The sequence below is a fragment of the Cervus canadensis genome, chromosome 26 (genome assembly GCF_019320065.1).
Source record: "Cervus canadensis isolate Bull #8, Minnesota chromosome 26, ASM1932006v1, whole genome shotgun sequence".
NCBI classification, from domain to species: domain Eukaryota; kingdom Metazoa; phylum Chordata; class Mammalia; order Artiodactyla; family Cervidae; genus Cervus; species Cervus canadensis.
This window is the reverse complement of record NC_057411.1, coordinates 8,774,429-8,784,440: the sequence shown is the minus strand read 5'-3', so window position 1 is coordinate 8,784,440 and position 10,012 is coordinate 8,774,429. Positions and strand designations below refer to the sequence as shown.

The following is a 10,012-nucleotide window of genomic DNA, read 5'->3' as shown; positions in this document are numbered from 1 at the left end:
ATTATGTAAAGGATGTCTTATCCTGAATTGTTTGCTATGATTCATTGTACAGAAGAATAAGCATTTTAAGTAAGACTATTCACCCTCTTGTTAGTTTAATTCACTCAAAAATAATGGCCTGCTGTATGCTTCAGATATAAACTGCCCTAATGTTGTAAATAGATACAACACAGTTTATAAACAAAAGACTTATTTTTTAAAACATACTCTCGTTATATGACTATGTATTATATTATTATTTTTTTTTATGTATTATATTATTATGCTATAGGTAAATGCACTGGTAAAAAATGAAGTAATCTTGAATAACTAGAATGCAAGCTATGACTCTTAGGGCTATAGTAGTGTAAAAAGCTCTCTATACCTTTGAATATCATGAACTGCCACATTGGCCTCTGCATCTTGTCAGAATATGGTTGGAATTTTCATGGACTGGAGTGAAAAATATTAGGGAATAAGCAACTCCTTGGGCAGATCAGGCTGAGGGTATGGATGAACTGAGGCCACTAGACACCGGCTGAAAAGGAAGAGTTCTCCAAAGGCCTAGAGAGAGATTGACCTGATATGCCTCTCTAATGATGGTGTGTGCCATACACTCCTCCCTGCTCTTTTTCTTCTTTGTGAACTGACATAGATGCTTAATGCTAAATTAACTTAATCGCTTAATTGATTTGAAGGCTCAAAAAGCTTGTTGAATAAGAATAAATGTGTGTTCATAGATACTTTTTGATTACTCTTCCAACATCCTGAACTGTGTTTTTGCTATAAAGCTAGCCAAAATTTTGAATTTTAATGCAAGCGCTTGAACATACTCAAATGCAATATATGAAAAAAATATCATACCACAGAGAAAAAATTGTTGAAATAAACAATGTATAAAATTGTCAATGTAGTATGATTGTATTAAGCAATATTGACCTAAAAGAAATTGTTCCAAAAGCATTGTCTTTGTTAATGGGAGCATGGATCTAATTCCTCATTCTTTCTGATATCCTATATTATCAAAAAATAGTTATTTCTATTTCAATTTAGATTATGAGATTATATGTATGCAATGCTAGTTTATATTTAACTGCATAACACTTTAACAGTTTAAGTATATTCAGTAGCTATGACTTTGTTTCTGCTCTCAGATTCCATAATAGGTTGGGCTACAGCAGAGAATATGCCATAGTCAGTCTTGGAATGAGTAGGGAGCTGACTTGAAGTCAAAGTGTTGCTTAATGCCACAGGGTTAAGTTTATGTTAATAAAATTTGAATATCATAGGAAAGAGTTAAATGAAGTGTTAAACATAGACAAACATGACATATAAAAACTACAGTGAAGAAGTGAGGTCACTCAGTTGTGTCCGACTCTTTGCAACTCCATGGATTGTAGCCTGGGAGGCTCCTCCATCCATGGGATTATCCAGGCAAGAATACTGGAGTGGGTTGCCATTTCCTTCTCCAGGGGATCTTCCCAACCCAGGGATTGAATCTGGGTTTCCAGCATTGCAGGCAGACTCTTTACTGTCTGAGCCATCAGGGAAGAAGCTACAGTAAAAACATACTAAAGTCCAGAGATGTGAATATCCTACTGCAATATTAAATGTATATATTAAAATAGAGTGAGCTAAAGAAAATGCGGTAATACCTGGTTCATGGAGTAATTTCAAATGTCAGTTCATTAGTTAAGCTTTTTGATGCTTCTGTTATTTTAACAAAAGTAATTATTTTAATAAGTATTAATACTAATCTTTAAGGGAGAATTTAATTTTAACAAACATCTTTAAAATTAATTTATTTGTTTCCTTGTTGTTCAGTCTCTAAGTCATAGTCAAAAATCAAAATTAGTTACAATTTTACTTCTGCTTCATTGACTACACTAAAGCCTTTGACTGTGTGGATCACAACAAACTGTGGAAAATTCTTCAAGAGATGGGAATAACAGACCACCTCACTTGCCTCCTGAGAAACCTGTATGCAGGTCAAGAAGCAACATTTTGAACCAGACATGAAACAATGGACTGGTTGCAAATTGGGAAAAGTATGCGTTAAGGCTGTATATTGTCACCCAGTTTATTTAATTTCTGTGCAGAGTACATCATGCAAAATGCTGGGGTGGATAAAGCACAAGCTGGAATCAGGATTGCTGAAGAAAAATCAATAACCTCAGACATGCAGATGACACCATCCTTATGGCAGAAAGCGAAGAGAAACTAAAGAAACTCTCAATGAAAATGAAGGAGAGTGGCAAAAGTGTCTTCATATTGTCTTTCCTCTTTTGTGTTCTGACATCATCATCTTATAAGAATATCAGTCAGATTGGGTTAGGGTACATTCTAATCACCTCCTTTTTATCTCAATCACCCCTTTGAAGCATCTGTCTCCAAACATAGCCAATCCTGAAGAGCACCTCAGGGGGTTAGGCCCTCAGCTTATAAATTTCAGGGGGATGCAACTCAGTCTATAACAACCAAGGAGCACCAAACAGTCAAATTTTTCTGTCTCAACTAATATAAATTTCCTGGATTTGTAGTGGGGCTTCAATATAAATTTGAGGAAAAAATGTGTATGCATTTGAATATGAGTTTAAGTAGTTAAACTTAACCTACAGAAAGACTTCATTAGACATGCTTTGTACATCATGATCCTTATTTTACCATTACTATTTTGTTAGTAAAAATTAACAATGAAGGGTTAACTTACATAAGATTCTCGGTTCTCCTCCTGGTACCTAACAATTTACAAAATATTATACTGTCTTCCTTAAGCCTAAAATATTATCTTCTCAGTTCAGTTCAGTCACTCAGTCGTGTCCGACTCTTTGAGACCCCATGAATCGCAGCACACCAGGCTGCCCTGTCCATCACCAACTCCCGGAGTTTACTCAAACCCATGTCCATGGAGTCGGTGATGCCATCCAGCCATCTCATGCTCTGTCGTCCCCTTCTCTTCCTGCCCCCAATCCCTCCCAGCATCAGGGTCTTTTCCAATGAGTCAACTCTTCGCATGAGGTGGCCAAAGTCCTGGAGTTTCAGCTTCAATACATATTTTTGAGGTTTCTGTGATTTCAGATTCTGCTCTTTAAGAGTCTGAAATAATCGAACTTTTCTCTATATTATTCTCTTCCTTTTTTTCCCCTCTCAAGCGGTAGGGCTAATGTTGATCTGATTTTTGAGGAAAGCCCTAGGCCTTTGGTAGGAAAAACTCTTTTAAGTGGCGAGTTAATACACTGACCTCTTGAGTTAAAAAATAAAAATAGAGCACTTTATTATGTTTAATATTTATTTATTCATGGTATTTCAATTGCTACTATATGGCAGGTCACAAAGCAAGGCATACTAGCTGGCAGAAAATTGTTCTTTTCTTCACTTCATATAATATATAACATGAATGATACTGCATATTACTGTACTATAATATATTTTAAATATTTTGGTTACTTGCTCAGTAATCATGTCCCCAAGAACTTCTGCAAAAATAAAATGAAGGCTGAAATCAAGCCAGCTCAAAGAAATTTAGAAGAATTTGCTGGTTCTTAAGAGATCACAACATGGTATCATAAACTACATGGCGTTATGTATATGGTGCTTTTTGAGAGAAATGTATCTAGTTTTGACAGGGGGATTTATTCAAGTAATTAAAATTTCTCTACTTTATATAGCATGGTACTTCCTTTTGCCTTTGGCCCTCTCCTCTTACTCCTCCGATTTAAGGTAGAGTGAGTTAATTTGTTCATAAATGTCAGCCATTGGTCTGCATTTATTAAGCGGATGAAGAAAATTGCAGTTTATATGAAAGAGATCGCTATTTATAATCTCTCCCATTTATCCCGACTCAGGGTGAGTTGGTGACCTGGGTGGATGTACCTTCTCTGAAAAGTGCAGCACTTCTTCTGATGAGCGGTTTCCGTGGACTGGTTCATGGAGCTCTCACCCTGAAGTGTGCCCTGCAACAGCACTGTCAGGGATGAAGCAGCCATGTCCTCTTTCAGCTGATGCCTTCATCTTTTTGACTTGGCTCAGAACTTAAGAGGGATACTATGTATTCAATCTGTCAACTCTTTTAAATCTTTATTTCCCTTGGAAACCTTTTTATCAGTATTTTTCCGTCAACACAACAGCTCACACCATGCATATGAAGAATACCAGCTGTGGTGAGTGTTGGGAAGGAATTATCTGAAGAAAGACGGAGAGCAGTAGATATTAGTCATATATAACATATGATAATAATTGAGAAATGCTGTTCCTTGGAGATTTTATTCAGTCAGCTTACTATTTTGTTCTTGATTCCTGGTGTTTCACCGACCACTAAAATCCTTGGAGAAGTTTGTGATGGAGGTGACAGTTCTCAAAATCTTGACAAAAAGGCAGAGCTTTGACTGATATCTCATGCATTTAAGCAATAAAAAAGAGACCCTTACTATATAGATGCTATGGGTTATATGAGGCAAAAGGTTAAAAAAAAATCCATGGGGAAAGATTAAATTATCATCAAATGCACCCATACTTAGATAAAGAAAGTTATGACATTGCAGAACCTCGAGTACTATTTAATGTGGAGATTCCAGTGCCAAAGCAGAGTAAGTGTTTATCTTTTAAACTGGATGAACATAATCACCTTAACTCTACTTTATCAGACCCTTTTTAATCCTGCCTTAATAGTATCAATTTCCTGTATTCAATCGTTAGTGTTATTCTATCTTGGAACTTCTGAACTGAGGATGGTTCTGATATATAGAAAGTACTCAATAAAATTTGAAACAAAGGAAAGAAAGGGATAGGAAGGAGAGACGGGAAGAGAAGGAAGAAGGAGCAATAGATTTTTTAGTACATCCCTTTCCTTTACATCTGAGTTTTATAACAGAAATACTAATTGAAAAGGTATATAAACATAAATGAGAGTCTGAAACCTCTTCAAATACGTTCAATTATATTTCCCTCCTTAGACTAAATCTATTCCACATACCTCAATAATCATTGCATATAGTATTTGGGGGATCTTGTACTTATTATCGCTGACAATAATGTGAAAAATAATTTAATATGAATTTGTAGTATATGTTTCCATCTTCATAGTTTAACATGCCATGAAATCTTAAAGTAGGTATATCTTTTTAAACCCTTAATAAAACTGAGTGAGTTTTCAGTTTGGCTGTCAACATAATACATATTTCAGCAACACATTAAAAGATTTTTTTCTCTGTGAATTATCCCTAGAGATTAAAAATAAAAATACGGTGGCGTACAAATGCTGCCAAAGCAGATTATATGACTGTTCCTGGCACCCACTCTATCTTTTTTTCTACCCAAATGAAGCATCTTTCTGCCAAAAGATACAGGTGTGGAAGCAGATTTTTCAGTCTCTGAACTCTTGAGTTTACATCTGAAGGATGTATCTTATTTTAGACTATGTATTGATGGTTTATAAAAAATAGAAGTAGGATGTTCTTATGAAAATGAATAAGAAGGAAAGCAGATGTCACCCTTTTACATTATAGAAAATGTCAGTGAGATATATCTGGGATATAGCTACTAAGTTATGTTCAAATATTTGTGATGCAATATTGGGTGCAGTGATCCAGATACACATGTTGAGTGTCAAAGAATAGAACTCAAATACAATCTGCAAAACCTGCAAAATATTATACTAGTTCATAGAGATGTTTGGAAAAATCAATGCTTATAAGTGATTTGTGTTTTAGGTTTTGCCAAGTATGATTAATGTGATGTTATGGTATTTTTGATGAATAGTCTAAAAACATTTTCTTCCAATGAAAAGAAGTGATGACTACAATAGATCCTGGCAGAGGGAATGAGAAAATATTCATATCAGAATCTCAAGATCATTTTAGGCATAGTTGGAAATGTGCTCTTATTGTTAGAAAAATATAGCAATTAAATTGTTGAATAGCAAATGCTCAGATTCATGAAGTGTAATTATTTTGATTCAGTAGTCCTGTCTAGTGAATCACTTTATAAACAGTACATGTGTCTATATATTAAATTCAGCATTGCAATTTGAATAACTATGGGCCAACTATGATCAAAAGCAACATGTGAGCTCCAAAATGGTTCATTGTATGAAATGGTCTGCTTTCCTAATTTTTAGGTTAAAAATATTTTTCTGATTCAAAAATAAGGATAAATTTGGTTTTCATCAATCTGATGTTTACTGAAGTGAAGACATGTCACTTATCTTGACATTCAAGTTTTACCACTTTTGTTTCCCAATTTATATTTTCATTTTTATCTTCCATCTTCACTTAAGTGCACAGTGCTTTCATCTTAATGATCTCCACATTTTTGATAGTGTGTGTAAATTAAGTCAGGTGTCAACCAATTAACTGAATACATAGAAATTAAAAAATGCATGTGATTATTACAACAGAGAAACAATAAAAACAAATAAAAGGAAGAAATTACTTTTGATTAAGGTGATCAGAAAGTACACTTACATGAAAGAAATATTTGTATTGAGCTTGAAGGATATTTTTATTTTAACCAAAATAATATTGACAAACTAATATTTCTGAAGAAAGAAGATGAGTAAAGATGGAAAAATGAAACACTTTCTTATATGCTGAAGTATATTTCTGAGGGCTTTTTGAGGGGTAGTGTAGTGTGAGAAATCATGTTGAAAAGGCAGAATTAACATAGTGGAAGAAGTGTGTCAGATGCCATATTAGAGCGGTTGTCCAGTTGTCCTAGCAAATAGCAGGGGAAATACATTTGTCTATCTTTTATTTTAAAAGGAAGTAGTTTAGTAAACTGAAGTTGTATTTGTAAAAATTGCCAAAGGGTTTTATAAGGATAATCATGTTTGTACCTATATTTCTAGCAGCAGTCCATCTAAAAGGCATTTAAATGTGATTCTTAGAGTTTAACAGTAGCCAGTTGGCCAACTAACCTGTTAGTATTTCTTCTTAGAGTGGAACACAATAAGAAAAAATACATCAGTAAAAGGTAAAAACACAATAAAAGTGATTTTTTTAAAGTGTTTTTATTAATTGTGAATATGTTAAAAGTGTATGCATTTAGAGTGGTACCATCATAAGAGGAGATCTGTTCATAGAGGAACAGAATTGGGAGTTAGAAAACTAGAGTTCTTGTCAAAGTTCTGCCATGATAGAGCTAAATTATCTTAATTATTTTAAATTATATCATCTGCAAAATATTGATTCAAGTTCAGTGAATTTGTTTTGGGTTTTATGTATTCAAATAAAGATACATTTATATATAGTAATGCCCTGGTTGGTTAGATAGTTGGATGGCATTACTGACTCAATATTGATGGACAAGGAAGCCTGGCATGCTGTAGTCGATGGGGTCGCAAAGAGTCAGACATGACTTAGTGACTGAACAACAACAACATATAAAGTGATATATTTTTGCTACAATAAAAATTAGCATCTCACTATGCTCAATAAAGATTTACTACTGAGCCTTGAACATGATATATATCATTAATATTTTCAGTTTAATTAAAAATAAGTTGTTGTGAGAAGGCAGATTAGCAAGTTTTCATCATTTCTGAGCTTTCTATCTCAAAGACATTCATTGCCTTATATAATTAATTTTATTCCCTTTAAAAATGCCATATCCAAACTAATAAGCACATATAGTTCATAAAGTCCCATTGTAACTTGCTATACATTTATTTGGGTATTTTATTGAATTTTTTTATTTTAAACATGTATTTATTATGATAACTTTTTGATATATTATCATTCTAATTACTGCATATTGACTGTTTTTCCTTCCCTTCACCAGGAATCTTTTATGATTGGATTTGAGGTTTTCTATACTACTGGAAATATTTTCCTTCTTTGGTATTTTGGTGCAGAAATGGAAATTTTATAAGGTATTGGGGAACAACCCTCTAAATAGTTTATGTGTTTTGGGGAATTGAATCAGTCAGAGTGCCCAGTAGAGTTGGATAACAATCAATTTAGGATAATTTAAAGAAGATTTATTACCTTAAAACATAATGATCCATTGATCATTATGTAGTGTCCTGCCTTATCTATTGTAATCATCTTAATTTTAAGGTCTATTTTGTCTGATGTGAGGATTGCTACTACAGTTTTCTTTTGCTTCCCATTTGTATGGAATATATGTTTCCATCGTCTCACTTTCAGTCTATATGTGTCTTGAGGTCTGAAGTAGGTTTCTTGTAGACAGCATATATATGGGTCTTGTTTTGTATCCATTCAGCCAGTATGTGTCTCTTGGTTAGAGTATTTAATCCATTTACATTTAAAGTAAATATTGATTATATATATATATTTCTGTTACCATTTTCTAATTGTTTGGTGATGATTTTGCAGATCTTTTTTCCTCCTCTTGTATTTCTTGACTATATAAGTCCATTTAATATTTGTTGTAAAGATAGTTTGATGGTACTGAATTCTCTTAATTTTGCTTGCCCGAAAATCTTTTTTTATTTCTCTATCAATTTTGAATGAGATCCTTGCCAGGTATGGTAATCTTGGTTGTGGATTTTCCCCTTTCAGTACTTTAAATATATCCTGCTATTCCCTTCTGGCCTGCAGAGTTTCTGCTGAAAGATCAGCTGTTAAGCATATGGGGTTTCCCTTGTGTGTTACTTTTTGCTTCTCCCTTGCTGCTTTTAATATTCTCTCTTTGTGTTTAGTCTTTGTTAGTTTAATTAGTATGTCTTGCTGTGTTTCTCATTGGGTTTATCCTGTATGGGACTCTTTGTGCCTCTTGGACTTGATTTCCTTTTCCATGTTGGGGAAATTTTCAACTATAATCTCTTTAAAATTTTTCTCATACCTTTTATTTTTCTCTTCTTCTTCTGGGACCCCTATAATTTGAATGTTGGTGCTTTTGATATGGTCCCAGAGGTCTCTGAGACTGCCCACAGCTCTTTTCTTTCTTTTTACTTTATTCTTTTCTTCAGAGTTTATTTCCACCATTTTATCTTCTAGCTCACTGATTCATTCTTCTGCTTCAGATATTCTGCTATTGATTCCTTCTAGAGTATTTTTAATTTCAGTAATTGTGTTGTCTCTGTATGCTTATTCTTTAATTCTTCTAGGGCTTTGTTAATTGATTCTTGCATTTTCTCCATTTTGTTTTCAAGGTGTTTGATCATCTTTACTGCCATTATTCTGAATTCTTTTTCAGGTAATTTTCTGATTTCCACTTCATTTATTTGGACTTCTGTTTCTAGTTTGTTCCTTCTTTTGTATAGTGTTTCTCTGCCTTTTCATTTTTTTTTTTTTAAGTTATTGTGTTTGAGGTCTCTTTTTCCCAGGTTTCAAGGAAAGTTGAATTCTTCCCTTGAAGAAAGTTGAGTTCTTTCTTCCTTTTGGTTTCTTCCCTCCTAAGGTTGGTCCAGTGGTTTGTGTGAGCTTCGTATAGGGTGAGATTTGTGCTGAGTTTTTGTTAGTTTGTTGTTCCTCTGATGGGCAAGGCTGAGTGAGGTGGTACTCCTGTCAGCTGAAGATTGGGTTTGTATTTTGTTTTCTCTGTTGTTTAGATGAGGCATCCTTCACAGGGTGCTATTGGTGGTTGGGTGATGCCAGGTCTTGTATTCAAGTCACTTCCTTTGTGTGAGTTCTCACTATTTGATACTACCTGGGGCTAATTCTCTGGTAGTCTAGGGTCTTGGAGTCAGTGCTCCCACTCCAAAGGCTCAGGGTTTGATTTCGGAGCAGAAAGTCATAAGCTGAAACTCCATAAGAATTTGTCCCAGAGTGAAAAACCCTGACTCTTAAGTAAGTAAATGGTGGCGGCTCAGAGTGGACAAGTCCAAGAATTAAAACCTCCAAGGGACCCTTCATGCAACCGAGTTTCACCTCAGAACCTTAACCAAGTTTTCATAGTAAGTACTGGAGAAAACTTCCAGAGTTCAGGTAAGGAAATAGGAAAAGGCACTATTATATTCGGAGACTATAGCACAATAATAGTAGAAGAGTTTAACACCCCATTCACATCAATGGACAGATCATCAAAACAGAACATTAATAAGGAAATACAAGTCTTAAAAGGTACATTAGAT

The 10,012-nt window shown here is 34.2% G+C and overlaps 1 long non-coding RNA gene across 1 annotated transcript; it reads left to right on the top strand.

Moving 5' to 3' along the window:
• Window positions 1-2,097: 2,097 nt before the first annotated feature.
• On the top strand, window positions 2,098-7,085 carry LOC122428067. Its single transcript, XR_006265635.1, has 3 exons — window positions 2,098-2,252; window positions 6,036-6,041; window positions 7,075-7,085. It is a non-coding gene; the product is annotated as an uncharacterized LOC122428067 (long non-coding RNA).
• The last annotated feature ends 2,927 nt before the right edge of the window (window positions 7,086-10,012 follow it).